Raw genomic sequence first — 21,697 nt, 5'->3', positions numbered from 1 at the left:
ATAACTAATATCAAAGTTGTGAATTCTGTACTTCCAAATTTAGATCAGGGTAATTCAGGGACTTCCAGTAAGAAGATCTAAACCCAGTCTTATGTGTGTGTTAATTATTGGAAGCTTATACTTTTAAATACCCATGTAATCAAATAAAAAATATTACAGAGTGTGAACAGTAGGTTTCAAACACAGACAGACTCCAGAGCCAGAGCCATCAGGTCAGTGAAATAATACATGACAGATTATGAGTTTAGCACACAGAGTCAGACAACTTATTAAAGTATTGAAGAGATGTTAAAGGTAGGCAGAAACAGTTGGTAATGTCCAATTGAGATTTCCACAGGTAATCTGCAAAAGCAGGAGGGTGGATGGATCAGGCTTCCATGGGCTACAGATATGTGAGGCCAAGCTACTTGGAAGATTGATGATCCTGTACTCAAGAAGGGTTAATATGAACCTCTTCATCATCTCTGTTAAACACAAGCTAAGTAATACACTTCAAAGGTTAACCAGCATCTTGAACCTGCCTAGAACTGCATATTTACTGATTTCAGCTGAAGTTCTACATGTACCACTGCGTGAAGTTTAAAATTAAATAAATATTCAAATCTCCATGTGAAGTCTAAAGTCACATGCAAAAAGGTTTATAAAGGAAAACCAGAACACTTGGAGTTGTTTCATACTGAAAAGAGGTATTCCACACCTTGTTTCATACCACATCTTGCAAATCACTGTCGCCAGGGATTTCCTGGTTTGACATTAGGGACACTACTGGTTGTAGAAAACTATTTTTACTGCACTGAAGCTATTACTTGCCTAAAGAGAACTCTTCATCAGAGTTGCTGATGAAACCCAATTTTGAATCTCACGACAAAAGGTCATCAAGATGAACACGACTTTGTTAATACTATGGTTTTTGGCAATTTTTCAAGCGTGATTTTCCTAAGCAAACATGCAAGTGTGTGTATGTGTGTATATATATATATATGTATATATATATACTCACATATATGTAAGAAGAGATTGAAGTACCATCCTATCTATTTGTAGGTAGGCATCTGCCAAAAAATAAATGGCTCTGTCCTTTTAGCTGATATGTGCAATGTAAGCATCATTCATTTAGTAACTCTTGGGTCCTACACTTCATCACTTTTTAGCCCCAAAAGACTTTCTCTTGACTACTTTAAGTCTGTAAACAAAGCTCCCCTTGCCCCACTCAGTGTTTGCAGCAGTCCTTTGGGCTTGTCCTTGATGGACCTGCCAGTGCCTGCCTGGGACATGGCCCCCTGTGCAATACTTGAGCTAAATCCTTGTACAAACCCTCCTCCGCACCCTTCCCAGCCCTAAGAGTATCTTTGCTCTTGTTCCCATCAGACTTAGGCCTCTTCACTTGTTGGACATTGTGTTTTCTTTCTTTCTGTCCCACCTGGTGGATTTTTTCCTGCTAAGGAGAAGAGCATCCCTTTGCCTGACCTCGAGTACAGCCACGTCAAAGGGAACGGCCAGCTTAGCTGCCTCCTTCCTCTATGCACCTTTCAGTGTTGGGGTATAACAAATCTGAAACTGCAAATTAAAAGCTACGTAGAACAGATGCTATCTGGCACCATCACATCTACATTTTGTGCCTTTTGTTTCGAGAATCATAAACACAGCAAGTTTTGGAACCACACTGACTGTCAGTTATCCAAGCAATTAAGAAACAGCAGCTCCCACACGCCTCTGTCTGGCTTTTCCTGGACAGCAGACAGATCTGTATCAGAAACATGCATGTGCCCATAAATAGGTGCTTAGAGAAGCAATCATAATCTTAATGAAACACTACTGCCATGATCAACAGATGTATGATGTACCCTTTTAAAAATCTTTAATATTACAGTAATCAGACACTCTTTTATTCTCAAAATAACACAGATTTTGATTTACATTCAAGTTAACGGAGAGAAAAATTGGACACCTGCAGAGGGATTTGACTTAAAATTCTGATTTACTATGAAAAGTAACTAACTAGCTGTGAAAATCCTTGCATCAAGCAATTATTTCTTTATTTGGAAAGCAGTTTTCTTCTGAATGGCAAATTCAACCTGGATGAGGTAAACAAGGAAAAGAACATTTACACAGCAAGAAAGTTTCTGTGAAGCCACATGGATATTACTGAAGATATTTCTCAGTAATAACTGATTTGAGCAAGCTCCCAAAAGTGCAAGGTTTCTTTTCTCTATATAAAACCACTGATATCAAAAGATACAGTTTTTAATGTACAGCTACTAAAGACAGAATATGTTTTCTTCCAAAATTGAAATAAGAGTAATTAAAAGATCCTTCCATCTTTACAGAACAGAAGAAAATTTAAAGCATCTCTTCCAATGTACTTCTCCGTATCTTGATGTACTCAGTTTAAAATTTCCCAGTGTTTGAAAAATAAAAAGAAATAATTATTTTTTTAAGTCCTGTAATAAAATTAATGACTCAAAAACTGGAAACTGATAAAACTGCTCAAAATGGACTATTAGTGCTAAAAGTTCCTATAAAAAGGTCCCTTTCACAGTACACCTGCAGTGTTAATGAAATACATATGAAAAGTTGCAAACTGGGTTTTTATTTTTGAAGACAGTCTCTCTACCACCACTTAGGATTACAGAATCTGAAGAGTTAAGGAATGTCAGTGATACTCCTGCCAAAAGAACCTTTTCCAATACATATGAACCCAAACAGTTATTTTAATTGCATTTTCTCAGGAAATTTTTGAATTAAATCTGCCTAGTGTAATTTCCAAAGATCAAAATCAGCCATGCTTTCCCTGTCTTACTGGAAATTTTAACGTCTATTACCAAAATATCAACCCCTGCCTCCAATTAATCCACAACTTCATCTTCAAAGAAGCACTTTCCTACTCATCTTAGTTGTTCAATACACTTCTCATGATCTCCTCACAACAGAAGCAGAACTTCACATTCCCTTGTCTTTTTTCTGAAGAAATTTAATTTTCTAAAGAAAACTCAGTAGCAGTCATGGAGTCTGAATAATAAATTTCTACACGTTTCATTTGTGCAGCCTTTGTTTCTAGGTGCCTGCTCTGAGAAAGTGAGGATAACAATCTGTTTCAGGCAGACACAATGGGAAATGGGCTCAGAAGGCCTCTAAGGGTTATGTATGAATCTATCTTCTCTGAACACCTAACCCCAGCTCTCAAATTCAACAACAGCATCACCATTCTACCAATAACTGGGGGAAAAACATGGAAGCAAAGGGGTTTGTCTTGGGTGGTTTGGTTGAGTTTTTTTTCAGTTCAGGGGGGTATAATAACTAATTCATTATTGTGCAGAAAGTGATATTTTAGTGATAATGCCTATATAAAGGAGAGTAAACTCTGCTTTCAAATTACTTGAGCACTCCTTGGCAAGGTCTGCTCCACTGACCAACATTACACCTATAATGTAAATAGCAACTAGCTTGTGCATTGAATCATTTCATCTGGAAGAATCCTCTAAGATCATCGAGTCCAACCATTAACCAACCCAGCACTGCATGTCTGCAGTATATGTGCTCCAAGATGAAAGAACTGATTGTGGAAACAGATTTAGATACACTGAAATGCATCTGCACAAGGGCAGGATAGAGAGCTCTGTCTGGGACTCCTTTACAGTTTTTTGTGCGTTTTCCCAACTCCTTAAGAAGCTGGCAAGATGAGCTATAATGATTAGGAAAGCGTTGATATGTCCCTATTGCTGTAGTAATCATCTTTACAAAGTAACTTCTCTAAGTAATTTTTCCTAGGAATTATTGGTTTTATCACACTCATCCAAAGGAAACATGGTGCCAATACTGTTTGCATATTTTAATATGATGAAAGGATGACTTGCATGGATATAAAGCTGTTTACCTGCTGAGCTGGCAGTATGCAAGAAGTCACTTTTCTGAAAGTCTTGAAATGCCCAGACTTCAATGAAATGAAAAGTAAAGAGGATTTTTCCCTTGGTATTTTGCAATTAAACGCTGTATCCTCCTCCAAGAATGTGACCGATTTAAACTTCAGATAGTATTGAGCTGATGTAATACTGATAAGCTGTGATCATGTTATTTCTGTACCTTGTATTAAGACCATATATGAGTGTGGTATTCAGTCAGCTCAGTCCCTCAGTAGTGGCTGTGTGGCCTGAGACCTGGCTGGAGACAGCATTGCCTCAGTGAGCATCACAGTGAGATTCACTTTCCCAAGGATCACCAGACACTGAGCTGTTTGTTTTCTACCACTTGATTTTTATTTTTAATTTTAGCATAGTGAGTGTAAGTCCTGTAAATACTAAACTGAAAGGATAAAACACTGAACAGGTGCTTTAAATTTTACTGCAGAAAAGTAATGACAAGTAATGACAGTAATGACAAGCTCCTGACAATATTATTTTTCCCTCAGCCAAGACAAAAATAAAATAAAGCTTTTGCTATTGAAATATGCCGTTCCCTTCATATTTTCCCTTTTAGTCTCTTGCACTTCTCTGTAATGATTATGGAAGAGGAGACATATTTGCTATTACTCTCCTGGCAGCTGTGCTTCATAAATGTTTGTTTGGTTCTTGCAACATAAAGTAGGTTCTCTCTCTCTCTGTATGATCACACTTGATGGGAAACAGCTCCTAAGGGACCTATTTTCCTGTGTCTTAACTAGCACAAATACACCAGCATCAGGCTTTTGCGCTAATGTTCTCACTTTTTGATTAACCGGCCAAATCTCCAGAGAATGGCAATTTTCAATCAAATCTGAAGAGCAGTTACAAAGACAACACGGGGAAAACCCAAAAAATATTGAATACAAAACATAGACTATGTTCCCTCTTGAACATACATATATATGCACAAATAATTAGGTGAGAGCTTTGTGTAATTCACAACAGCCCTGTACTTGGTGCACAGCTATTATCAGTAATCCAGGGAGAGAGAAGCCTTACATTAAGTCATCATCCACTTAAACACCAAAAAAACCCCCATGCAAAAATTATTTAATCATATATACACGCATATACAAGTTAATATTCTCTTTACATCTCAATAATCCCTATGTTACTCACGTCCTGCTGCAGGATGGTCACCCTGCAATTGGAAATGACAATATTCACATAGTTTTAATATGCCTCACTACTCTAAAATGAAATTTGCCTTGCTCAGTCAAATCAGTGAATAGATATCATATAGACATAGAGGAGTGCAGAATGAAAGGGATTTCTCAGGTCTCTGATGAATATCAAATTCATTCCATGCTATCACAGGCAATCATCTCTTATTTCCCATTTATTAAACTGATCAAGCTGAGCCTTAAGCCTAGTTGGCTGCACAATGGCACTATTTCTGCTTTGAAGTGCCTTAAAAGGAAATGTTTTTACAGATTTAAAGAGAGATGAATTTGATTTCCTATTGTCCAAAAAGCAGAGAGCCAATGAATATAATTTGAAACAACCTTTCTTTGCCAAAACGTATGTGACAATTCATTCAATTTTGAATAACTAGCACTTTTTCATTCATAATGACTTCTTAAAACATGTATTAAAAACCTGGCAATACCAGTAACAGTTGAGCAAGTCTTATGCTATTCCAGTTATTTTGTAGTGTGTATCAATTTAGAGCTTCACTGAAGTCAGTGGTCTTTAGTGGCTCAACAACCTGTGATGCATCACTGAAATGACACACATATGTTCTGTACTGATTTGGTGGCACACACCTCTATCACACTGCAAGCCAGGCTGGAGGCAGGAGCACAACACAAATATGCTTGGCCACGTAGCAGAGCTTCCACTAAAAAAGATTTTTACTAGATTATGCTGCAATTAATTCTTTTTACAGTAGGCATTGCAGACAACACTGAAAAGTACAGGAGCCTTTTAAGAGCTTTAGTGGGTTAGGCAAAAGATTTTCCTGCTAGTGAATTTAACTGGGGGCATTTTGCTGCTTCTGCTTCTTCACAGTCAAGAAAATCTTGGGTACCACTTTACAGTGGTATCTTACCAACAAACAGCAAGAAAGGCATTAAAAGCCAAAAGGGTTTTTTGTTATGGATCAAATGTGCTTCTTAATTCATGCATCTAAATACTGTCTCTGCCTACCAGCAGAGAAAAGAATATTGAGGAAAAGGGGAAAAATTACCGGCCAAAATTGCAAACACTCACGCAACTTGGCAACCCCATACAAGGAAAACAGCACCAAAAGGCATCTGACAGAAAAAAAAAATTCCCATTATTAATGTCTAAAGCACCATCGATTCTCAAGCATTTCACAATGTGCATTGTAACCGTATTTTACACACTGTATTTGCTGTTTGACTGAAAACTACAGGGTTTGTTTTCCCCAGACTGAGGTCATCCCACTCTGGATTGTTTCAATGACTTCTCCAGGACCACTGACAGTCCAGGGTGGGAGGCAGAGAGAGGAGATGTGCTGCAAAGCGATAGCTACCAGAACAAATCCATACATCTAGGTTCCTCTACAGATGGCAAGTATCAAGTGGATAACAAAAATATATAGCTGTTCCCACCAGATCATATTTAAGAGACATTTTAAAGAAGACTCAAGTATCACTGGAGCACAAAGCTATTTTTGTGGTTATTTTTCATCAGTTCTAAGTCCACATAGAATGTGCACCACTATAACGCTCACAGCACATTACAAAATAATATAATTATGACAAAATAGTGCCCTAAGTTTCTGTTCACTGGCAAATGGGTGAACTGTCACCAAATCGAACTTTAAAAATTAGCTTGAGGATATATTTATTGTATTAAAGAGAGACTTAAAATGAAGACAATATTGGGTCCTTTCTAACTTCCTACACTCATTTGCTATATGATAATGGCAAAAATCATTCAAAGGTACATTTCCTTATTAACGTGTTGGGGTGATATTACATGTTTGCAAAGGCAAATGTAAGACTCTTGGATGTGAGACTTTAAAAAGCAGAAATACTAAAATGGATCTCAAATGTCCCAGCAGCAGCTTAGAATGCTAAGCTGCAAAACACTTCTTGCTCAAAGATACCAGATGTGTTTCGTCTCTTCCTTTTCTTAGCACCTTAACACCTGCAGTACATAACCTATTTTTTAAACATTTTATTAGATGGCAAGTATTTGAAGACCTACAAAACACATTTCGTCACATAATGAATTTGTCAGGCAGTTCACTTACAGAGCAAGCTGTAAGTAAAACCAACCACAGCTAACAAGAATAGTCAGAAAAGATTTGGCAGGACCAGACACAGCTTCCCAGCACTTAGAGTGCTGCCTGTTGGGGAGCCCACTAAAATTAATCTTTAAAACCAAACATAATGATAAAATCAACCAAAATATTCAATGCAACAATAAAGCAATAACCTCTCATATGCTACATATTTGAAATATATAAAGCATGGATTGTCACACTTTTAACACTAAGTGAAGCATCCAAAGAGCTTTCTGAAGATCTGATCAGTAACAAATTATAGATGTGCCCATCATATTACAAAGAGAAGTAACTCTCTCATAGACCCACGTACAGCTATAACAAATTACCTCGAATTGATAGTTGCCTTATAAATGGGTTTATTTTGTGTAACTAACTGCCTAGTTACAGTCTTTATTCCACTTTCTGTTTTTCCTCAGGATTCAAAACATATCTGTTACACAGGTGTAAGTCTGCTCTTTGTTTGTTTTGTCTTATCTACAGAATATTTCCACGTTCAAATCTCTGAAATTTTATACTCTTCTCATATAATTCACAGACTGACATATAGACCACCAAGATCTACCAGTGTAAAACAAATATTAGGGTCCATATTAAATACAGATTCAAAGCCTTACTTAGATGTCAGAATCATGGGAAGTATCTTTAAAGGAAATAGTTACAGGCTTTACTTGAAACAAGGCTACAATTATAGGTCAATTTATAATCCAATTCCCCTGCAAAGTTCAGCCCAAAGGCCAGGCCTGGTTATCATCTACCTTGCATAATGCAGGAATTACCTCAATTACAGAGACATCCCCACATGGTGAACCAATGTAAGTGTAGCACTTGGCATGTAACAAACGCACTCTGGTTGATGTCTTCATATACAATTTATTTTCCCTTTCATGGTGGTAACTGATACATGCACTGCTCCTATGACCACCCATTGCTAACTCCTGCACACAGAGAGGAAACTGCCCCTGCTTTGGGAGAAAGTGCTTCACTTGAATTTTTTCACAACTGGGCTGACTTTACTAAGTGAAGTCTAAATTTCTTTTAGAACTTGAGTTCTTCCTGCTCCACAATGCCAGGTAATACAGTTCTAGGATTTCAGAACCAGAAACATTCATTTGTTATGGAGAAATTGATGTTTATGGAACTAAAAAAACTCCACAACATGAATTGTTACTATGGCATGTTGGAAATAAATATATACACATATCGATACATATAGATATAGATAGATATGCTTCTAAATAGACATATGTATTTAGAAGGCCATAACAACAAAGACATTATTTTGTTCTTAAGGTAGGAAAAAATCAGGTTACAGATTACATGACAGTGCTACAACTACATTGTGTTTGTTTTTTTCAGTTGAGTAGTCTAAAGTAGGTCAAGTTAGGCAGACCCATTAGTTCTCCTATAAATAGATCCACACTGAATTCACCTGCTTGTAACTAATGTAGAGCAACAGAATTTTAAATACTTTTCCCTTTAATCTGACAAGTTAGTTTATCTGTATAAAGACACCAGAAGGGGAAAAAAGGAAAAAAAAAAAAAAGACAGTGGAACCATGAAATTGGGACACACTTTCCCTGCAGAAAACCAAGTGCACATGCCTCCACCTATAAGTTTAAAGATCTAAAAGACTTCTGCAGAGATGTATTATAGATAAGTCACATAGTTTCCCCTTGATATTGAGACAAAGGAAAGAATTTATTAATCATTTCACATTTTCTCTGTAACTCTCCTGAATATATTATTATTCACATCACCTTTTCAAAGACCATGATTTTCATCCTTCTGAGGATTTTTTTTAAAGATACAGAAAGCATTTCTTATTTAGCAACTTGAATTTGTCATTAGGCAATTTTCAAACAGGTCTCATAGCTCTTTTATCCTTATTCTTTTCTTTTTTTCTTTTTTTAATCTGAAATGGTCCCTTGTTGCTTGATTTGCAGATCTGTATCAGCACGCAAGGATTTCGCTAGCTTCAGCCAAGTACAGAACAGTTCAATCCCCTGGAGCACTGAATGTAAGAGTCAATTTAGAAGCAAGGTAAAAATATAGCACTCTGTTCCCCGTCACACAAAACATCATTTTACTCACACAGGCATCTTAATAACAAAATTCAATTCTGGGTATTTTTCTCAGAATGGCTCAGGACTGTTCAGAAATTACATCAGAAAGCTCACTGAAGATGTGGCTTTTAAAATTTTTGATTAAAATATCTGTTTTCCAATAAGGCAAAAGTTTGTATATTGGTGGGAGTTTAAATTTAGGACATATTCTTTGAGTTTTGTCTCCTTTAGAAAATGCAACATTCAAAGCTTTTGTTTTTGTGTTACTAAAAATCCCTCTGTTAGTTTTGCCCAAAGAATCATAAAAATAATCTAATAGTTTTGTTTGAAATGGCCCTTTAAGTTCATCTAAGGATGAACTAGTTAAAATCATCTAAGTCATCTAGTTAAAATCCCCTGCCACGGGCAGGAACATCTTTCACTAGATCAGGTTGCTCAAAGCCCCATCCAGCCTGGCCTTGAACACTTCCAGGGATGGGGCATCCACTTCTCTGGATGTTCCAGTGCCTCACCACTCTGACAGTAAAGAATTTCCTTCTAATATTGAATCTAACATCTTTCAGTTTGAAGCAATTCCCCCTTCTCCCATACTATACATGTCCTTGTAAAAAGTCTCTCTCCAGCTTTACTGTAAGCCCCCTTAAGTACTAGGAGGAGCTAAAAGGTTTCCCCAGAGCCTTCTCTTCTCCAGGCTGACCAGCCCCAATTCTCTCAGCCTGCCTTCACAGCAGAGGTGCTCCAGCCCTCTGGTCATCTTCACAGCCTCCTCTGGACTTGCCCCATCAGGGCTGGGTATTTCTTATGACAGGGGGCCCCAGAGCTGATGCAGTGCTCCAGGTGGGATCTCACCAGAGCAGAGCAGAGGGGCACAATCACTTTCCTCTCACTTCTGCCCACGGTGCTTTGGATGCAGCTCAGGACACCTGTGGCCTTCTGGGCTGCAAATGCACATTTTCAGGTTGTGTCCAGCTCTTCCTTAACCAACAACCCCAAGTCCTTCTCAGGGCTGCTCTGAAATCACTCTTCACTCAGCCTGTATTTTGTGCTTGGGATTGCCCCAACACAGATTCAGGATCCTGCACTTGCCCTTTTTGAACTTCATGAGGTTTGCATGTGCCTACCTTTCAATCCTGTCCTGTTCCTTCTGGATAGCATCCCTTCCCTCCAGAGTGTCACCCACACCACACAGCTCGATGTCATCAGCAAATTTAATGAGGGTGCCCTCAATTCCACTGATATGAAAATATCTTATCATCTTGCTTAAAGAAAAATTCGTGGGTTTCCTCTCATTTAGACAGTGACTTAACTCCACTTTTCATTTGCTAGGATTTGCTAACATATAACTTTGGTTTATGACTTTTTAAATTTATATTCATACTGATTAAAAATAAAAATACTTATAGGTCTGTTTCTAAAGGTCTTTTGTGTTACACATCAAGTAGGTGTGAGGTAAAGGAGCCCTAACTTGCATACATCTGAACATTTAGTCTTACTGTTCCAGCTCTTCCTTCCCCAAAAGAACAAAACCAGGCAAGGTTTTGGCCCCAAGTACCAGAGAAGGAAAACCCAGAAGGGAGTGCCAGCACTGTGGTGGTGATGCAGGACACCTGGCCTTGATGAAGAGGGACAAGGTACCCAAGCCTGCTTTCAGCTCCTATGAAATTTTGAGTGATGAGATTTCACCATTTTGCAGTTTCATCTTTTACTTCTCTTTTGCTGAATTCACAGTAGCATTCCACATTTTTTCCCACCTCATTCCACTGAGAAACTCCACTAAAATTGCTTCAATTGAGTTTCCCTGTTATGCTGTAAAATTTTCTTTTTCAGACTTTTACACAACATGGATTTTACCTTAGGCACCAAATAAATTCACCATTTTAATAACAGAAAATGCTATAGCATTTTTCATTGTCCTTTGCTCAATTTGTTTTGTTGAAATCAACATGAAAAACAATTTCAAACTTCTCAGTAAATGCTTCATTTACAAATGCTCCATTCCAAGTGCCTACAGGGTTACAATCTGGTCTATGACAATTTTATTCATTTTTTAATCAAAAGCATTAAATAAAATGTAAAATAAATACTACTCAGTACTTCTTTAGTGCCCTCCAGCACAGTATGGCAAAAGCAGTTAATGGACAATAATGACTTTAGCTTCAGTGCACCCACAGAAGAAGAAGAAGATTAGAGATTATTCTCCAAATTATTTATTCAAGGAAACTGAGGCAGCAAAGATTTCTTTCCCAATTTTTGAGGTTCATCTCCAGCCTTACATGTTTTAAGTTTTGGGTGATGTCTCTGAGATAGACAGAGCCTTACTTTAGAAAAAATGTAAAATAATTACACGTACTCCTGAACTTCGCCAAAATGGTAGCAGCACAGACCCCATCACTGGAGAAAGGCTGGAAAAAGCACTGATTCCCTTGGAGCACTTTGGTCCTGGGCTTACACCAGCACACGTGCACTGCTCACTGCCATGCAAAACCCTTACACATGTGATGAAACACAATCAACAGCTAAACTTCATCATCACCACCTCATTAAGCTATCCAGGGACCACCAAAGACAACCTCTTTGTCTAAAATGTACCGAGGAAAAAAGTGTAGGACATCACACAACTGATACAACCACAGCTCCACAGGCACTTTGCAAACTACCTGCTCCAAACAGGAGGGCATTTCAAGAAATAACTCATTTAGGGCCCTTTGTGGCAGCAGAAGAAATCACAGCTCCTCAATGAAATTAATTCTTTTTAAGCTTCTTCTAAGAGATCGTATTTCCATTTGCAATTCTTCCTTTTCCTTTTCCACAAGTCTGAGCAGTTTGGACTGAATTCAGCATGTGTGATGGTGGTACAGTATTTCCAAGCAATTGTATTTCTATTCTGCAGCCCATTATAACACCTCAGCCTGGCATTTCATTATACTGCAAGGCCAGCACAAACCACAGATGTGGGTTGTTGAAAGCAGCAGTTTCCTCTTCTCCCCTCCCCAGATGGTCATGTCTGGCACTGGATTCCTCTGTCCACCTTCTTCTTTCAGTTTATTCAAGCATTTGTATCATTATACAAAAGATCTAAATTAAAATTAATGTTTAATAAAAACAATTTTAATTGGTTACATTTCCCAGGCTGGTCCAGTTCAGTCTAATTAACAGCCTCATAAAAGCTTAGGGAGGCACAAGGGAGGAAGCAAAGCACAGCAAAGGCTGCTTCCTTCAGCATCAGAGACAATTGAAAATGTCTCTACTGCTGTAGCCTAAGAATGTTGTTTGAAAGAATACTGCTCATCTGCAGTGCCAAAAACAGCTCAAGGTACTATTTCAGCATTCAGTAACTTGCACTATGTCCATCTCTTTTTTAATAACGTCCCTCTTTTACTACCTCCTTCAAAATACTACCTATTTTCAACTAATCTAAATAATTATGTCTTGTTCACTGAAGTTGCTATATCAGCAACTCCCCCTCTTTCAAAATGAGCAGGCTTTCCAGGAATAAATCCCTCTTGCCCTTGCATGCTGCTGACCTATTTTCTGTAATTTGTTTTTTCCCTGCCAGTTTCTTATCCACAGCAGAACTTCATTTGTCACCACATAAGCAGTTACTGAACAACTTCATATCAATAACTAAAATTCTACTATCTTCCTTAGAGGAGACCAAATTAAGATACAGGCAGAACTATGCTTTTAAATGCTATTTCTTGAATGCATTAAAAGTTAAGATGTATTAACAGAAAGGGAAAAAAAACACTTAATGTGGTTGAATTCATCTTCATCCATCCCACTCCAAAAAAGGTAAAAATAATGTTATAGACACATTAGAGAAGCATGTACCCAAGTGTTTCACATCAGAGTCACAGCACTCTATGCATAGATATCTACATAAACACTTTTTAAATGTAAACAGTGGAATTTTGGGGAGCAAAATTCACTAAGGAACAAGAAAAACATTTGTTGATTAGGATTTTAAAAGTATAGACACTGCTAAATCCCAAAAGCATCGACACTGTTAAATCCCCCATTTTAACATTCTGATCTTGACACAAGTTTTTCTTGGCTGTCTCTTAATCAGTTGCAAAGTAGCTAAAGCCGGGTTGAAGGTTTCAAAATGTACAGGAACTTGTCAGTGTCCCATAAATCACATTTGAATCCCAGATGAGCCAATCAGTGAAGTTAATCCAGTCCAAGACCTCCCGAAAGAAATGTTTATTTTGCTTTAACACTTCACACCTATTTTCTGATCCTGGAAAACAAAATACTTTTAGGAAACCAGATGGAAGCAAGTCCTATTACTTTCCTGTTCTGGGGCTTTTTTCTTCAAAGTGTGAAAAGAAGGCTTGAAGAAACCTGAAGAACAAGCAAATGCTGGGATTTCAGTAAGAAATTACTTTAGAAATCAAGCCGCACTGAGAGCTTCCTTCACTACATCCCTGGGCAAGATCTTTGGCCATTTCCACTTTCCAGTGTCACAGAACACATCAAGTTTCAGACAATCTAGCTGGGCTAGTCCAGCACCTTGCTATGGCCAGCTCTGGCTCTTGCAGAGGCACTGCAAGGACAATACTGTTCTACCAGTACTGACCAGATGGGAAATAGAACATTATCTGCTTTATCATTACAGCACTAGGAGGGTGAACCAGAGAGTGAACCTTTGAAACAAAGTAAAGGCCACTATATCTTATATTAAAACTGATTTACTACAAAGGCTAAACCAGTTTAGAAAAAAAAGATTAAAAAATAGAAAATTCTGTGACAAAGGCTCAAAGTCTTCTCACTGAAATTAATAAAGCTCATAGTGTTCTCGTAAGATTATACGATTTGAAGAAGAAATGGGGAGAAACAAAACAAATTAGATCAAAATCTATGAATTTTTATTTAATATAATCAGCAGGTTACTGACTCTTCTTTTTTGTTGTCAATCCTCATCTATTTACAGGCTCAGAATGATTCCTTAGCATTAATACTTAGAATCTGTTTGCAGTTTGATTAAAATAAAATCAAACAACAAAACTTAAATATCTTGCACACATGTATTCTAAACAGTGGAAGAGTAAGCTAAAAAAAAATAAATGATTAAATTTGCCAGTGAAAATACAACTTAGGTTTAAAATAATCTTTTAAAACATGATCAGTGAGTTTTGTGAGACTTCACTATATTACACTGGTGGACTGAGAATCCTGTTGACTAAGGAAATTGAAACACAAATAATGCAAGACAAAGAATTGTAAGAAATGCAATGTAGCCCAAGTTTCAAAGGGAAGAATCTTGGAAAAAGTAGCACTTCTCAAAAACAAAAACCAATAAACCATCAAAAAAACCCATAAAACATAACCATACATTAAATAATTAGTCTGTGATAATACTGAGGTATATTTACATATCTGGTTTTAACTACAGTATGAAATAATTTTGCATCAAATTTAGCTGTAAAACTAATTTCAAATAGCAATTCCCTTTAGTCTTTTTCCCTCTTGGTGTAGTATGGATGAATATTAATGTAATAAGTACTTCTTTATACTGTAGATGAATAAAACAAAAGAAAATGGGCAATGGTATAACATCAAATATTAATGAAGTAAATTAGTCCAAAAGCATAAGTAGCAGTGAAAACAACAGATTACTGGGAAGATGACATTACTCCTCTGTCTTATTTACTAGCTCCACAACAACACTGGAGAAAGCAGACACAGAGTGGGCCAATGATGCAATAAATAGGCAGCTAATCCACACTCCCATTGTGTGGAAAAGTATTATACTGCATTTGTTTTAAACTAATTCCTGGTCTGCCTGACCAACACTTAGCACAGAATTTGAAATGCCTGAAGTGGAGCAGACAACTGCAGTTCCACTTTAATGTCTATTTGGACTTGACTAGAAAATACTTCTCTTTATGGTGGAAAAACCACACAGATAGAAAGGATTTAGAAACCCAGCAAATTTCCAGAGAGTAAAGTGTGCAAACTGTGGATGTGAAGGGGAGCAGAGACACCAGCACTCACCCACCATTAGCCTGGCCACACAAGGACAGACAGAGGGGACTTCTGCTCACTTATAGCAAGGATGAAGGAACATCTCTCCAGCTTTATGAGAGAAAAACTACATCTTCCCTCTCACCACAGACTACTGTGAACATCAGACAGAGTGAGGCACAGATGCATACACAAGAACCATCCATCCAGTGGTGTCTTTGCTGCAGCAAACAGTCAAACATGGGAAAGTTGGAAGCTTTTTTCTATGCAGTTCAGCTAATCTAAACAGTAACTGAGTACTAGGAAGTTTCCTGTCAAAATGAGGTAGTAAAGAACAAAGGATGTGTTTATAAACCTGCTTTTCCCTATAAGAAAATCCTATAAGAAATACACAAATACCAAGCTGTTATATTCTGATACAGGTAAATAAGAAGGATTAAATGCTGGATAGGGAAGAAGATAAGAATAGAACTTCCATGTGGTACGAATCCATGTAGCTGGAAGAAAGAAGGTAAAATGAGGCTAAATACCAGGAAAAAAATCCTTAATGGAGTGATATCAGATTTCAAAAGTCTCCCAAGGGAAGAAGCAGAATCCCCACTGCTCAACACATGTAAAAGCAGCATGGACAAAGAACTACAAGATAGGCTACAGGGAATAACTCAATACATAGCAAGAGGATGGCTCAGATGACCTAATAATATAACAGGATTTAAAATGAGCAGATAATTCTATTATCATTAACCACATTCATAGTAGTACAAGCTAAAACACAGTTGCTATGGCAATCAATCCTTATGCATCATTGCAGAAAATGACTGAGATACAAGGGATGGAAATGAATTGAAGCAGCCCTTCCTATTCTCAATTAATTCAACGTACCATTCAGCTGGGAAACTACCTAAGACAAAAGTTTACATCAAGCTTCCCACAAGCGTTTTAAAATGTACTGTAAAGTACAGCTGAGTGTCTGGCATTCAAATATAGGTTATCCCCAGACTTAGACAGTTAGTTAAAATTCAAAATAAGAGCAAGGCTCCAGTTCAGAGGGGATGCTGCTGGAAACATATGGATTGCTCTCATCATTGCATTTGGAATACTTAATACTACTTGAATTCTCTCAGCCCAAAGTAAACTGACACTATGGAAAGACCACTGCATTCATGGTTTTGCTCTCATGGTATTACAGCTCCATCTCATGAAAACATGAGACAACTTGCTTTCCATGTAAAAGGCAAGAAACAAAGACAGCAGAGGTGACTGGCACTTTTTGACAGACCATAGTACTGAAGGCATCCTACTTCTTACTCTTACTTTTTACTCACAACTGAAAACACACAAATTTTTATGAGTCAAGCCACATGATAACAAATAATCAGCAGTCTCTTGATTACATATTATCAACTCTAAATCAACTCCATGTTTTTCCAGAGCAGTAAAAACATGCACATCTCTCAGTACGCTGGGAAATGGATACTGGTTTGCTCCCTCAGCTTTTCTCTTTACTTACAGTAACAGAATATTTGTCAGGAAATCAGGAATTTAAACTTGGCAGTAACAAAATACTTAGAGCTGGGGAAAATTTTGGAGTTCAAATTTGGAAAAAATGTAATTCAAATAATTTCTGGTACCACCCAAATACAGTTTGGATCTCTATTAGTAAATGTGGAAAATGCCACTATGTTTTTTGAGAACTGATAATTAAAAATAAGCACTAATAGTCCTCTTCCTCTAAAACAAACAAACAAAAAAAAGTTGACAGCAAGACACAAGAATTGAGTAAAAATGAAAACTCAAATACCTAGAGGAAAAACCACCATGCCCTTCCAGTTTTGTAACACAGTAAAAGGTGGTTACAGTATTTTTAGGAAAAGCTAGAAGCATATGCAGACAGAAGAGAAGACATCTAGTTCAGCTCCTTGGAAATTCACAGCAACACTTCCATTAAAAAAAAAAGTTTCTCAGGTGAACAAAGTATTACTCTTTTTTTGGTCTTTTGATAATCTACAGTATTATTAATAATGCAAAGCAGCCCACACAAAGAGAGGGGGCACTGCAGATTATAGGAGCCACATATTCAAAAAGGAACATGTATGTACCTGCTGGAACTGGTATTTTAATATAATCCTTACTCAGTGTTTTGTCCAGCATTAAACAAAATACTCATTAGAAACCAAGGCGGGGGGGAGGAAGATCAAAAGGGAAGCAAGTTAGTATTATGGTTTAAAATCAATTAAGGGCAAGCAAGTACACCAGGAAGGAAATACAAACTCTAAAATCCTCAGTTACAAATATTTGAAAGAGGCCAAAAAGAAACTAGCAGGCTTTTAAAAAGCCTTAAATTTGACCTTAAGGAATATATTATATTTTAAGTGAGAAGCAAAATATGTAAGTCAAGAGAAAGATCAGAGCAGCAGTGGAGCTTTTCATACTCACAAATGCATACAGAAGCAAAACACTTGATCAATGTGCTATACAGTTACCCTTGTATATTAAAACTTTATTTACACAATGTAATATTTTGTAAAATTACTACCAGGGATAAGCAGAGAAAATGACTCAAGTACTATCAGAACATTCTTGAAATGCTAGAACATGCCTGAATTTGTGAGACATTTATTCAGTTCATGAAGATACATCATTTTTATTGAAAACAGCCCATAACACACTGAGTGTATATTTTGTTTCTATTTTAATGCATTTCATTAGTATTTTTCTTGGAATTTAAACAAAAACCTTCCCACTTGTGTGAGCTTCAAGTCATTAGTGCAAGAACTTCAGCCAATGTTTCATGAGAAAATTACTGAATTATATCTGTTTATGATTAGAACACAGATTTCTCAAGAAAATTATTCCCTCCTGGGCATTAAAAATTAAATGAGTATGAAAGACTAGAATGTGTTGAATGTGATCAAACTAGCTTTTCCCGCCAAAATGCTTCAATTTAATCCAAAAGTAATTTTTTAGAACTGAAAGTATAATAAGTAATTTCACTTCCAAAAATGACGTGCATTTACTAAGAGACTCAATATAAAGAGATCATTAAAAAAAATCAAAATGTGAAGGCCAAGAATTCTCTTATGCAACTGCTGTAAATAATTTTTTTTTCATATAAGTTCATGGATGACTCAAAAAGAGCATGTGTGAGAAAGAGAAAGCAATCCCAGTGCAACTGAGAAATTAAACTGAAAAATTAAAGTGAGGAGCCAAAAAACAGACACACAGATGGTAAAACTGGCAAAAATTAAACGTAAAAATCATGCTCTTAAGTACCAACAGATGCAGTGACTTTAAAATATTACTCCTTGAGGATACACAAAGACAATAATCCCAGATTGTGATTCCTGGGCCAGTCTACTGCTGCGCTGCAGCCCCAAAGTACACTGTACTGTATGGAGAAAAAATGATGTGTCAGGGACCATGATATCTGCTCTGCCAGGCTACTAAAACAGAAGGGAAGCAAGTTAAACTATCCCACGCTGTGACATTAATGTCTTCAGGGGGGAAAAACATTAACTTTGTCACTGAGATTACAGAGGTGACTTGCAGAATCCATTTACAGATTTATAATACTATGGAACTGAGCACGAACTGGTTATTTGAGAATTTTTGAAACATTCCTTCTTGAAACTATATTCAAGCTTCTTGCTCCAGATGCAAAGAGGACTGTGCTTCCCAGATTCTCTGTTGTGAAGCACTGCCACACTAATAGCTTTGCTGACCCCCAATCTTATTTAGGGTCTCCTAGATTTCAATCACCAAAACTACCTAAAAGCTATCCCAGTTTAGACTAGTGGTATTAAAATAGGGAAAGTAAAATAATCCAGGATTTGAATATCAAGAAATTGATGTGTATACGCTTGAAGTTCAGCCTTTCCTGAAAGATCTTCTTGGAATCTAAACTTGAATAATTATTATTATTATTATTATTATTATTATTATTACTTTAAAAACACATGATGTAAGACCAATTTTCCAGATTGTTAAATTAATTCTGTTGATGCTGGTCTGTGTCACTGAACAAACCCAGCCTCTTCTGCCATCACTGTCAATTCAGGTTAGCTGCAGACATAACCATAAAGACTACTGCTTTCTGCAAGGCTTAAAAACAGTAATTTTTTTTTAAAAGAAATTATATTTATTTACTACCTCTTCCAGCATGCCAAAGTTTACACTGGGTACTTTCTTATCTAAAACAATTACTGATGCTATCAAGATAAGCACAAGATATAAGGAAAATTACTGAAAACTCAGCAACATGAATGTTTCAAAAAAAATCCGCAAAAGAGCTTTGCCTGAAAGTTTTAGAAGTTATATACAGACACCTGTAAATGTATGGATGCTCATATATATATATGTATGTCATCAATGCCAACACTTTACAAGTGTTCCTAAAAATGAGCAGTTAACAAATTGCTCTGTATTTCTGGTATGCAAACAAGTATGGACCTGTACTTCATTTAACTCCAATGTTTATATTGATGAGCAGTAACAAAGCTGAACTATAAAAATGAATGTGAAGGTTTGCTGTGTTCTAAGTGGCAAATAAGAACAGCATGACAAATCAAATGAACTTTATCTTTTGTAGAGTCTCCTGGCTGAGCTGACCCAGAGAGGTACCACTTCTCACCAGAACACCCAGCTAGAGCGAGCCCCAGCAGCTGCTGCTTGCTCTGCTGAAACAGCCCCAGGGGTGGTTTCGAAGTGACTCCCACCACCCAAAACAATCTCAGCTGCTCTCAGCAGACGCAAGCACTGCTCTGGTTTCACCCAAGGTTTCTGAGGTTTGGCTTTGGAGTAAGACAAGTCAAAGCGTGCCTGACACCAACGTGCTCAAACCCCCAGGGGCCACCATGGGAGGGCACAACTCTTCCACTGCACCTCTTTTTATTTTATGCGCACAAAGTGTCTCCAACACGAGAAGCCATAACATTTAAAAAATCATTACGGAACTGTGTTGCAATGGTGTAGGTACATACGTGGGTTCACACTGATTCTAATATATCAACTTTTTTTTTTTTCCCCCTACATATTTCCCAGCCTACATCCCAATATATTCTGCAGCCTACATCCCAATATATTCTGCTGTCCTCTGATACACCAGTATGGAGTTGAAGTGCCTCCTACCCAATCTTCAGTTTTTCAGTAAGACTGGCATTTGTTAATTTAGAGAAAAAAATTGTCAGTCCTTGAGCTATATTAATATCACCTACCCATAATGCTACAATACACACTATTGTACTGAAATATAATACCATGTCTTTTGCATGGAGAACAGTTTTAAAGACCTTCAAGTCACCAGAAAAACCCATCAGTTCTGATGAGAGGAAGAGTTAAAAGAGTTTTCATTAAGAGAAAGCTATTTATAATGGCAAAGTGTAACTACAAGGAAGAACTACTGATGGGCTTGCTTTATGAAGTCTGTGCTTTGTTGTAACAATTATTGCCTAGAAAACCAAGATAAATAAAAATGGCATGATAGAATACTCAGTGCAATTTTCAATAATTTTAAACAGAGATGCTCACAGATATGGTCGCTTTCTTTTGGGACATTTAATTTAGTCTGTGATTTGGATAAATGAGCGGAAATTAAATGCAATCATGAGTTCTTACACATTAGGAAAGTAAAGATTTTTGAAGACATATGAGAGTATTGCAAAAGGAAGAGGAAATTAAGCTTTGAAACAAAGTGACTGAACACTGGCTTCCTGCCTAGCATTTTGAAGAAACAGTAAGAGAACCAGAGGTTTTGATCATACTGGATACCTCACTCCTCATGTGTTTATTCCATATTCTGTAAAAATGCTTGCAGTACACAAACCAAAAGGTAATTTTTTTTAGCCCTCCCATTTTAGAAATAACTTTATATATATACTGCCCAGATTTTTAAACAGTGAAAACAAGCAATATTTTCAATGGCAAATGAAAATAATAGCCTACTGATTTTTCTCAAACTCATAAATAGTCAGCTCTTGGATGGAAAAATAAGCATAAGCAATTTCAATCCAAATGAAGATGAAGTAAGCACATGCAGATGGCATGAAAGTAATACCTTAATATGGAATCTGGACGACAATTCTTATTCTTAAAATATCATATTCAATAGATCAAAATTAAAAGTAGTATTTTTTTAAAAGTAAAATCTTTGCAGCAGTTTATTACAGAAACTCTTCTGTTCATCCAATTGATTGCTTCTTCACAGAAACACTACAGCACTACTTGTGCTGTATTTGCTATAATTCTGTGTATTCTGAGTATGGAACCTCCCTCACCCAGAGTAACTGCATCAGTTACATATTGGTGTTCTTTCTTTGGCACAGGGATTCATCAAAAAACTTCACCAGTGCCATAAGGCAGCTGGCAGTTAGTTCTTGGGTCTTTTGAAAAGATTTTTAATTATTCATCAAATCAGATCAAATAAAAGTATTTACAAAAAAAAAAAAAGGTATTTTTGTTATTTCTGTTTTGAA

The 21,697-nt window shown here is 36.9% G+C and overlaps 1 protein-coding gene across 8 annotated transcripts in view; it reads right to left on the bottom strand.

Annotated features, from left to right (window-relative positions):
• PARD3 (par-3 family cell polarity regulator) overlaps positions 1–21,697 on the bottom strand; it is a 440,918-nt gene that overhangs the window by 216,190 nt on the left and 203,031 nt on the right. The gene's annotated exons all lie outside the window — the stretch shown is intronic.

This window comes from Cinclus cinclus, chromosome 1, assembly GCF_963662255.1.
Source record: "Cinclus cinclus chromosome 1, bCinCin1.1, whole genome shotgun sequence".
In the NCBI taxonomy this organism is placed as follows: domain Eukaryota; kingdom Metazoa; phylum Chordata; class Aves; order Passeriformes; family Cinclidae; genus Cinclus; species Cinclus cinclus.
Note: the sequence above shows the minus strand (reverse complement) of the source record. Positions and strands in the feature narration are given on the sequence as shown.